Here is a 12,863-nt window from a genome sequence, read left to right on the forward strand (position 1 = left end):
CAAAGATGGTCCATATTCGACATGAGGAAAAAGTAAGCTTTGGGTCTTGAACTAGGTACAGAGCATGTGCACAGTAGAGGAGGTGTCATTGGGCAAATTCTTTTGGGACTAATTTGCAAATCCCAAACCAGAATTTTCATCTATTATTCATTTGTTTAATTTTGTGAAAACCTGAAAGTTATCTCGCTTAATTTCATTGAAAAGTATTTACCAGGATCTTACTTGTGCTGTATAGCTAGGTTAGCTTTTGAGAATTTAGCATAGAAGAAAAAAATTTTTGAATAAACATTTTAAAAATAAATTAGGTTCTTATTATAGCTGTTTTTCAATATTTGGGGATTTTTAAAATTCACTTTCAAATAAAACAATAAAGCTTAACTGTTAATGAATGTTAACATTTTAATTTAGAAAAAATCTACAAAATAAAAGCAAAATTAAAACTTTTAAGGGCTTCCCTGGTGGTGCAGTTGTTGAGAGTCCGCCTGCCAATGCAGGGAACACGGGTTCATGTCCCGGTCTGGGAAGATCCCACATGCTGCGGAGCGGCTGGGCCCGTGAGCCATGGCCGCTAAGCCTGCACGTCTGGAGCCTGGGCTCCACAATGGGAGAGGCCACAACAGTGAGAGGCCCACGTTCCATGAAAAAACAAAAACAAAACAAAACAAAACAAAACTTTTAAGAACGTCTCAATTGCTTCAATAGTTCAAGAGCAATTAAATTTCCCAATTTTGAACATCTATTTATTTTCCTTTATATGTTTATAAAGCTCTTTAAAAATATTGTTCTTTATGGTCTTATAAGCATATAAAACACATTCACATAAATGTCTCTTGCTTTTCAAACATTTTTTTTCTTTCATAACGAAATCATTTTGGTAGGTTCTAATTAAATCAATGAACCATAAATACTAGGGCAACGGATCAACTGAAGAATTCTTGCTGTATTCAGTAGAAGTAATTCCTAGGGTTTTGTGTTTAATTCACTTCATTTTACAGGTTCATTAACCATAAAAAAACATCAATTTTATTCAATACTTTTCTTGGCACACTGACTGAATAACTTTCCAAGGATGAGACGTATGGTTGAGACATATTCTGCTCTATGAAAATTTTTTCTCAGATGAATGTAATTTCATAAAGTTGCCAAGAAGTTTTTATTTCTAGACAAATACAAATATATGCCTATTGTATGCACTATCAGTGCTCTTAAATCTTCATCTCTCTCAAAATAAAGTCAATGGCAGAGGGAATGTTAACAAAACTCTTCTGTCTTTTGCAAATAAAAGCATCTTTAGGTGAATTTTAAAATAATGGTTCAGAGAAGACTTAATTGTGAATAAATTAATTATTGCCACTTAGAGGCTGCAACACATATAAACCCTCAGCTCATGTCTTTGGAAAAATTAGCTCCTTCATTATGTTTCCTGACTTCTTTCTCCCTTTAAGTTCCAACATTCTTAGGTCAGGGATGTGTGCCTTTGTTTTTGCACAATCTTCAATGTTAAGGTTTGTTGAAGCATGATAAGGTGAGAAAGGGCAGCCAAACATCATAAAGGTGATCAGCAGAGCAATCACTAGAGTATCAGTAGTTGATCGTGGATGGAATTCAGAGGGATCATAAATTTGTCTGCAGAAAAAAAAAATATTTTTGTTCACTATCCTCTAATTGAAATTTCACATTTCCTAAATGAATGTAGGTAACAAATTATACATGTATTATGATTAACTATTACTTGTCACCAATATAACACATATATTTCCATGTAAACTTACAGTTGTTGCAGATATCTCAAAATAATAAATTAACCACTACTTTGATATTATGGTAGGTTTTAGAAGTGCTACTATTTCTTATTACTTAATGTGTTAATGAAGAAATACTTACATTAATATATTATGTTGTAAACCTTTGTATAACTATATTTTCTATGAAATTTTTCATAGGAAATTTTTCATGAATTCATAAATCCACTCTAAAAAAGAGGTGCATGGATCAAAAATGATTAAGAACCCCTGCAGTTCTCGCTGAGCATGATTGTTAACTGATATTTACCATTTCCTTCCATCATATATTTTAGATATCTCATGTTACCTTGTATAAATACCTTTCCTGGTGAAGTTACCTGGATTTTTATTTTTAAGTTGCCTTGCCCTTAGCAGGACATGTTTGTTAAAATTGTCCTTTAAATATCATTTAACATGAAAATACATCTTCTATCCAATCTATAAGCAAAATGTATGAGATATATTTTCAAAATATTTTCTGACACTGAACTTTTCTATTCATCTTGTATTTTCCAATATGGTATGTTACCTAATAACTATGCTAATTTCTATGGCATCCATTGTGAATTTTCATTATCCATGCTATACCAGGCATTAGGATTTTGCATATCATCTCTGTTTCTCACCATCTTCAATGTTATTAATTTACTGTAAGACATTATCTTCTCTTACCTGGTTATTGTAATGAAAGCCAAGTTGATCTTCTTGTTTCCAATCCTATCTTCTCTTCAAAGTAATACACTGCACAGCACCTAGAGATTTCCTTCTTCTGCATGAGTTTAGTCATGTCACTGCTTTTCCAAAATCACTCCAATGTACGTCCATCTCATTCACATCTAATAGCCAATTCTTACAACAGGCAGAAATGTTTTATATAATTTCATTGAATGACTTCTGTCTGGGTAAGCTCAACTGTGCTTTCTGCCTATGATCTCACAAAGGTGAAATCAAAGTGTCAATCAGGCTGAGTTCATATCTGAAGACTTTGAGAAGAATTTGTTTCTAAGTTCTTTCAGGTCATTGACAGAATTCAGCTCCTTGTGGTTGTAGGACTGATGTCCTCATTTCCTTGTTGGCTGTCAGAAAGGAGTCACTATCATCTTCTAGAGGTCCATCTGCATTCCTTGACATGTTATACCCCTTCATCTTCAAGTCAATCCTGTGATATCAAATTGTCCTCATACTAGGAATAGCTATGACTTTATTTTCTTCTGTTGGTCATTATAAAAACAACAACAACAAACTCTGCTTTGAAAAAGCAGAGAGTAATTTCTGCCCACTCAGTTTTCTTTTTGAGAGTTTACTAATTAAAGTCCACTGGTTAGTAAACTTTATTACATTTTCAAAATCTCTTTGTCATGTAACATAATATAATATGGCTGAATATCTCACCATATTCACAGTCCTGGAAATTACAGCTGGAATCTTAAGGTAGCCATTTTAGAATCATCACTGGCACAGATGGAAAATGTTTGTGGAAAGGGATGTATTAGCTTTCTATTGTTACATAAAAATATTGTCACAAACTTAACAGCTTAAAGCAGCATTCATTTACTAGGTCACAGTTTCTAAGATCCAGGAGTCTAACATGGCTTATCTGGGTCCTTTGCAAAGCTATAATCAACATATCCACCATGGCTGCATTTGAATATGGAAACTTGACTATAGAGGGATCTGCTTCAAGCTTCTGTAATTGTTGATAGAATTTAATTCCTTATGGTTATAGGAAGAAGGACCTTATTTTCTTGCTGTCTATTGGGTGGAGACCACCCTCAGTTCCCAGAGCACACTCTCAGTGATTTTTGTCTTGTGCCCCCAACATAGCTGTTTGCTTCATCAAGCCAGCAAGGAAGAGTCTCTTCCTAAAATGAGCAATACAGTCTTATAGAATGTAATCATGTACATTAATCTCTATGTCTCATCATTTGTGCCTTATTCTGTTGGTTAGAAGCAAGTCATATGCCATGTCTGCTCAAGAAAAGAGGATGATAAAAAGGAGCAAAAACTAGGAGGGAGTGACCATGGGGTGGGGGGCACCTTAAGAATGTTTTCGTGACAGAGAAATTTTGGAAAACAAACGTAAGAGCAGAGAGAAATATGTGTGTGTGTGTGTGTGTGTGTGTGTGTGTGTGTGTGTGTGTGTAAATGGAGCTTGTGTGTGTGAGAGAGAGAAAGAGAAGAGTGAGATAGAAGTAAATACGTTTAGGTATTGTGGGGGGCAATGAGACTAATGCCATTTTAACCATATCAATGTATGTGTAAACATGTTGTGCTGCTTTATTCTATGGCCATTAAACTCTAAGTTTTTGATCTTCTTTTGCTTTGAGTAATACAGTTTGAGTTTGGTTTCTGTTACTAGTAAATTCTGCCAATTGGGAATCATAGTCCTATATCAATAAAATGTTTTAAATAGTAACTGAACATTAAATGGCAGCTATATCATTATTATTGTTAGACAGAAATAAGAAATAAATCACAAAAGTCCTAGTTAAATTGACATAAAAGATTAAGAAGGCCATTTCCTCATCAAATGAAGTGTCTTAATGTCCCTTCCATTCAATAGTCATTTTAGAAATGTTAACTTTGCCATAAGAAAGGATTTATATCTTTTAGTCAATAAAATTTTTAAATAACCTTCTTTATGTCCAATATTATTCTTGAAACTAAAGATAAGCCCTGAATACAATTATAAGTAAAAGAAGGAAACAGATATAATATCATGATTTGAAGTTTTTGTAAATATGCCTCAGATCAGAAGGAAGAGAATATCAAGGTGTGTTTTATCAAAGCATGTAATACTTAGGTTGGATGTAGGGGGAAAAAAGAGTGAATCAAAAGAATAGATTTTGAGTAGGAATGGTGCAAAGTATAAAGAGTTTTGCATGCTACATTAAGGATATTCTATTCTGAAGTAGTTAGGAGTTATGCAGGATTACACTTCAAATGGTATCCAAAATCAGTTTTTGAATTAGAAATATAATAGTGGTGACAATATAAAATGATTAGGCTTAAAGGATAAGACATAGGAACAGCAGTTAAGAGATTATTGAAATATACCAAAATAAATAGTGAAAAGTATGAACTGGGAAATTTTAGGAATTATAAGAAAGAGGAAATACCTTCTAGAATATTAAGAAGGAGTTATCGATAGAATATGATACACAATTTAAAAACGAGGATGTCAAGGACTAAATATTGATTTGGAATAACATCAGTTGGGCAAATTGTGCAGAAAATATTTGAAATAGGAATATAAGAGGTGATGTTTGGTGAAGGTTGCAGAGCAAGGCAAAAAATTCAAGTTTGGATATTTTGTGTTTGATATTGGGAAATCATCAACATGCAGAAGATAGCTGAAGCCATATGAATGAATATCTTTTTCTAAAGGAAGAGTTTATATTCAAAAACCACTTTTAGAATTGCAGGGAAAGCCCCTGAGAGGTAATTATCAAAATGTGAGGTGGAGAACAAGGAAATAGCTGAGTACTGAATAAGGGGCCAAGGCAGTTTCATGAAGGAAGCGGTCTTCAACATGTCAAATATGGATGTTGGAAGGGAAAAAAAATCAATCACTGGAACAATATAAGATTACCTATTGAATTTTACATGTAAGAGTAAATACATTTTAAAAGACCATTTTGGGAAAATATTTGAAGATAGAAGTCATTTTGTAACATCTTAAAAGTCAATGTGGATGATCCACATTTAGTTTGAGATTAGGTAAGTAAAGCAGTAATGATATTAAATATTTTTATTGAAGTATATTTGATTTACAATGTCATGTTAGTTTCAGGTGTACAGCACAGTGATTCAGTTATATATGTATATTCTTTTTCATATTCTTTTATCTTATAGGCTATTACAAAATGTTGAGTATAGTTCCATGTGCTATACAGTAGGTCCTTGTTCGTTATCTATTTTATATATGGAAGTGTGTATATGTTAATCCCATCCTCTTAATTTATCCATCCACCACCCCCCCCTTTGGTAACCATAAGATTGTTCTCTATGTCTGTGAGTCTATTTCTGTTTTGTAAATGAGCTCATTTGTATCTATTTTTTTCAGATTCCACATATAAGTGATATCATATGATATTTGTCTTTCTCTGTCTGGCTTACTTCACTTAGTATTATAATCATTAGGTCAATTCACGTTCCTGCAATTAAATATTTTGAATAATTAAGTGGCAGAGAAGAAGGGACAGCATATTAGTGGAGGCATGCAGTAGGGTGTATGATCCTAAAAAAATCAAGAGCCTAAAGTAAATAAGACTGAAAAATAAGTTCTATGTCAGTGTTTTGTTTTAATATCCTCTAAAATCTTTCCAAAGTTTCTTCTGGAGAATTGCAGCACCTGACAATCTTAGGACTTGCCCCAGAATCTGTATTTTGACAGCATCTCTAGGTGAAATTTACATTACTCTAAACTGCCTTGATGTACACATGCCTGCATACTTAAAGGAGGAGACATTTTTGGCAATGACTTATGACAACTTATATTAATGCTCAAATAATCAGCTTATGATCTGAAGACATCCATTGTTAAGCAACTTATTTCTAAGAAAATAATCTTACAAAGAGCACCTCATTGGATCTAATATGAGACAAACTTGAGTTTTGTCTTTGGGGTAAATACAGTTTTTAGCTATCTTAATTCTTACATCTGAAAAGCCAAGTCATTTTGAATAACATAAACCAGAGACCCAGGAGGGAAAATGTGGTTCAAAGTTCCATCAGAGTGTGCATTAAGAGCCCCATAAAGACAAACCCTTCTGCAAGTAACAGACAGTTGGATTGGAAGCTCTGGTTCTTTTGAGTAGAACTTTTACAGACAAGTATTCCCCAAAGAGTTAGACCCCAAGATCCCAAAACACACTGCCTGTCAACAAGCAATTACCAAACTGGAACCACATGAGACTTCACAGGAAGGGTACCATATCATTGCATTCTCCTCCATATTCCCTAGTAATTAAATGTGAATTTCATTTGAAAATGAAGTTAAAAATAGATTTTTAATCTATATGAAGGAACAATATAAATATTTAAGATAACAGTGTGTTCAAACAGGTTTATATATACACAATAGTTAATTGTCAATACCTGTGTAGGGAAAAGTACCCTACAAATTTTATACAACTTCTTTAATATAAAAATTTAAACATACAAGTTTTATGAAGAAAAAAATTGAAAAGTCTATGGCATTATATGAACTCCTTATGAGAAATAATTATTTTATTCAATGGTATTATATTTATTTCAAGTCTTTCATTCACCTATTTTACTAATATTTACTGACCATATACTTTGAAACAGTTAATGTGCTACTCAGTTGGGATGCATTCGTAAACCTGAGAGTCTTTGCTCACAGAACTGGACATTCAGGAGACAATAAAAGTGATGAATTGTTGTTTCTGCTTAAGGAAGGGGGATCGCACACAGCAAATTCATTTCAACTTAGATCCCATTTCAGTGATCATGACCCATTATCAGAAAAAAATGATTGAATTAAACAGGATATGGACAAGGTAAAATAATAAACTGTTTCTTTTAGCAAATTAACTTATTCAACATATTTTAAGGAGAGTGTTTGAAAACTACTTACTAATAGTGAAATCCATGGCCCAAATCAGCCAGTAGCAATGCTCTCAATCATTAATGGGCATAGGCTAAAATGAAGATTCTGATTTGATAGATCTCTGGTAAGACCCAAGATCCTGAATTTCTAACAAGTTCTCAGGTTATCCCAAGGCTGCTGGATCACCTTTGAATTGATTGACAAGGTCATCTTATAGAACTACTGAGTCACTATTCATAAGACTTTCCTCACAGAGTTACTTTTCCTTAAGACATAAATGCTCTTGTCACATACCTTTAAAAAATTGTTGGATGTCTCTGTCCAGTGATTGTGTAAGTGTTTGTGGTTAAGGCTTTTGCATGTGGCTTTTAAGGTGTTCATTTGCCCAGATCTCTTACTAAAGTAGGATGAATGTTCTCTGTAAACTTTCCTCACCAGAAGACTGCTGTATCACCACCTGAGGTGGTTACTGTGTGAGCAGGCACATTGGAATAAAAAACCAGATCAAGAAAATGAAATCCAAATTTTCCATCATTTACATTGTGTTACTGAAACACCTGACACAATTTTAAAGAGGACAAAAGAAATATCAAACACCCTGACATTTTATTTGAGAATTATTTCTTTCTATAAGAACCACATGTCTGTAGAAAAGATAAAGTGCAGCTAAAATCTTTACAAGCAAAGCACACTGAAATGGATTATTATTGTGTTGTTGAAATATCCCTTATCAGAACAGTTCTGTAAATAGGCTGTATTGTTAAAGCTAAAGCAAGTATTTTTTTTTTAAAGCAAGTATTTTTAACTCAGGTAGCCCAAACTGCCTGACTGCTTGAAATACATCATATATATGTACACAGACACACGCAGACACACACACACACACACACAGACACAGACACACACAGACACAGACACACACACACACACACACACACACACACACTATATATATATATATATATATATATATATATATATATATATATAATGTTGGCATTCTGTATTAAAAATAGGCTCTTTGAGTTATTCTTAGTTCCATTAAAAATCCAAATTAGAACAATAACAATTGTTGACCAGATTAAGAAGTTCCAATTTAAATCTAAGCTCTTTTGTTCAAAATCATGAGATATGTAAAGCACATAATTTGTATCCCTTTGAGATTATGAAGATAAATTAAAAATAAAGGAAAAGTGTTTTATAAATTATGAATACTTACATAAGTTCAAATCATTATTCCTATTATTGTAATATCTGAAACTGGGGAACATAAAATAATGCCTAACTTTAACACTGGCTGATTGCAAGATGCTATATCAGAGGTGGAATATAAGTGTTATCAATTCACTTAATATATTCTGCTTCTGATTTCATGGATATTTACATAACCTAAAAACATTCTTCGCTAAAACTACTAGACACTGAAAACAGCAAATTTTTTTTTGAAGCTTGCAATAAAATCAAGAAAATCCTCAGGAACCAAAAGAAAAGTGCAAACCGAAGAAAGTTGCATAAACGTAGACTAAAATAGAAACCCTCCTGAAGAAATTTGCCAATATCAGCATCTTAACAGCAGCCCAGTGGAAGGGAGACAAAGCCCTATGACTTTATAAGTTTCCTATGACGGTATCATAAGGTGAAAAGTCAGAACAATAGCCCTTAAGAATTTGTGGACTGCAAAAGGATACACAGGCAATGAAAGGGTAAATGTTAAAAATCCACCCACTACTAAGAAGATCAAATAAGATCTTTACTAGTTTTAGCTGGGGGCAGGGGAGGCTACCTTCCCAAGAGAATATGAAACTTTAGCCATACTCTTACTCATATTTGAGCTTTAAAAATTTTACTGGAAATCTAGGCCCACTAATGGCTTTAAAGTGTTTTCAGATTGGTAGCACCCTGGAGCACTTGGCAGCAACAAAGAAATTTTCTATTAACAGAAGGTCCCTATCAACCCAGGCCTTAGGAATTCATTTAAAATTATCCAAATATCTACTTGCCCAAATTTCAAAACACAAGAAACAAACAGTCATAAAGGGTTGTCTTTAAAAACAAAATTAAACAAATCCCAAAAAATATTGCTATGATTTATGTAAAAGAGTGTTCTGCCTACGTTGTCCTCCAGGTGTTTTATAGTATCCAATCGTACATTCAGGTCTTTAATATATTTTGAGTTTATTTTTGTATATGGTGTTAGAGAACATTCTATTTTCATTATTTTACATATAACTGTCCAGTTTTCCCAACATCACTTATTGAAGAGACTTATTGTCTTTTCTCCATTGTATATTCTTGCCTCCTTTGTCATAAATTAATTGACCATAAGTGTGTGAATTTATTTCTGGGCTTTCTATCTGTTCCATTGATCTATATATCTGCTTTTGTGCCAGTACCATACTCTTTTGATGAGTATAGTTTTGTAGTATAGTCTGAAGTCAGGGAGCATGATTCCTCCAGCTTCATTCTTCTTTCTCAGGATTGTTTTTGTTATTCAGGGTCTTTTGTGTTTCCATAGAAATTTATTTCTTTTTTGGTTCCAGTTCTGTGAAAAATGCCTTTGGTAATTTGATAGGGATTGTATTGAATCTGTAAATTGCCTTTGGTAGTGTGGTCATTTTAACAATATTGATTCTTCCAATCCAAGAACATAGTATATCTTTCCATCTGTTTGTGTCATCTTTTATTTCTTTCATCAGTATTTTATAGTTTTCTGAGTACAGGTCTTTTTCCTCCTTAGACCAGTTTATTCCTAAGTATTTTATTCTTTTTGATGCAACTGTAAATGGAATTGTTTCTCTAATTTCTCTTTCTGATATTTTGTTGTTAGTGTGTATAAATTAAACAGATTTCTGTATATTAATTTAGTATCCAGTAACTTTATCCAATTCATTGATTAGTTCTAGTAGTTTTCTGGTAGCATCTTTAAAATTTTCTATGTATAGCATCATGTCATCTGCAAACAGTGACAGTTTTACTTTGTTTCTAGTTTGGATTCCTTTTAGTTCTTTTTCTTCTCTTATTGCTGTGGTTAGGACTTCCAAAACTTTGTTGAATAAAAGTGGTGAGAGTAGGCATCCTTGTCTTATTCCTGATCTTAGAGGAAATGTCTTCAACCTGTCACCACTGAGTATAATATTTGCTGTAGGTTTGTCATATATGGTCTTTATTATGTTGAGGTATGTTTCCTCTATGCCCACTTTCTGAAGAGCTTTTATCATAAATGGATGTTGAATTTTACCAAAAGCTTTTTCTGTATTTATTGAATTGATCATATGGCTTTTATTCTTCAATTTGTTAATGTGGTATATCACATTTTTAATTTACATATGTTAAAAAAATCCTTGCATTTCTGGGATAAATCCCACTTGATCATGGTGTATCGTCTTTTTAATGTATTGTTGGATTCAGCTTGCTAGTATTTTGTTGAGTATTTTTTCATCTTTCAAGTAGAACTCAGTGCCTTGCCTCTGATTGATCTTTTAAATGAAGATAAGATATATTTTAAATCATTGCTTCACTTCAAACCTGTGATTCCAAGCATTCTTAATCATTAACATGAGATTATAAAACATGTAGTTCAAACCTCTTGCTTTTTAGTTGAGACAAATGATGCTAAATGGAGAAAGGTATTTATATAGAAGATCACAGGGCACAGATGTGTTCTGTCTCTCCTATTTATTGATTTGGAGTTGTAGTTTCTGCTACCTGACTCAGTTTCCCTTTATGCTTTGTTTTGGTCTAATTTTAATGGTCTGCCCTCATAATTCCATCAGACATCCTTTTTAATCCAGTCAGGACAGAATCCACCACCCTAGATAATTTTTAGTGCATAATAACTCTAGTAACATCTAATAATCCTTGTCATCTCTGAATGTTTATTGAACTAATGAATGAATACATCTAAATCACCAAATAGATTTGACTTTCTGCTAAATATTGGCTTAGAAAGGGATATTTAAAAACATCAGGGAATTACTCTATTGGAACTGAAGAAGACTAAAATATACGAACACACACTTAAATTGACTTTAAAAGCTTTGCAATTTTAGGTTAATTATATACAATCTATTTCTTTAACAATATTTCTATAGATGTTTTAATATACTCAAAATTATTTTAAATGCTATAATTTTCACTTAAAATGACCTCAATATGCTGAATTTATATTCCTAAACCCAGGCATATACAAAGTGTTTTTTAAAATTTATACTATACTTTATAAAAAAAAGTTTTATTCAGATTTATCCATGTGAAGATATTTGATTTTGGTGTATTTTTAAAAAGTATGCAATAATTAGCTTTATATATTTATTGTTTCAGCCCATGCCTTAGGATTTTCTGCATCTGGTAAGCAAGCTTGCTTTATGTACACTGAATAGCAATAACTGTAAAATATTCAAAAAAGTGAATTCCTTCTTGTAAATTAGAAATGGTAAAACTTGATAAGTTTACTTTAGGCTACTGCATCTTTATAGTCTCCCTGTAATTCTATGAAAGATAACTAAAGAATAGTCTGAAAATAATCAACCCCTTAAATAAGATACCTTTTACCACTTAAAAATGTGTGTTTTATAAGAGAATTTCAAGCTGAGAATGTGGAAATTTTCAAGTAAGTATTTATATGATACTCTCATTTCTCATAGAATGTGGATCTCTAAAAAAAAAAAATAAACTGCATCAAATGAGATAATGGATGTGAAAATATGTAAAAATATATATTACCTCATCAATGTAAATTATTGTTACTATTATTCTTATTACTATTCTATTATGTTTTCACCTTTACAGAGCAATAGTGACCCTATATAATACAAATTATGTGCATTGTTCTTCAGCCTTGGATGCAGTGGTGTGCTCAAATAATGTTTTTCATAGAAGACCCCATCACATTTCAAACTTAGTGTAATACTGTGGCAGTAATAGTTCATCCATTCACTGAAATCTGAAATGAAGTCTATGGTTGTCATCAACTTTTATATCATCTTCTATTTCTTGCATTTTTAAGACAGCCAAATATATAAAACAAGATAGACCCCAGATAGCAAGGATAATAGTCCCTTTATTTTCTTTAATATGTGATAAATGGCCTGAAATTAGAAGTCTTTATAAATTTAGAAAAAGTAGTGTAGAAGCTTGATATGATACAAGTTATTAGAAAAATAAAGGGATATTATGAGAAACACTGTGACAACTAATTTTATAACTTAAATGAAATAGACCAATTTCTTGAAGAACACAAAAACTCAAACAATGAGAAATAGATAATTTGAATAGTCTTAGATCTATTAAAGAGCAGAATTAATAGTTAATAACCTTCCTAAAGAAAGCACTAAGCACTAAAGATTTCACTAATAAATTCTACCAAACATTTAAGAAAGAAATGATACTTTATATTCTTCACAAACTAAAATAGGAGAATAAACACAACTATTGTATTTTATGAGGCCAGAATTACTCTCATACCAAAATCAGATAAAAACATTGCAGCAGGGAGGGAAAACTAT

The sequence above is a fragment of the Stenella coeruleoalba genome (genome assembly GCF_951394435.1).
Source record: "Stenella coeruleoalba genome assembly, chromosome: 5".
NCBI classification, from domain to species: Eukaryota; Metazoa; Chordata; class Mammalia; order Artiodactyla; family Delphinidae; genus Stenella; species Stenella coeruleoalba.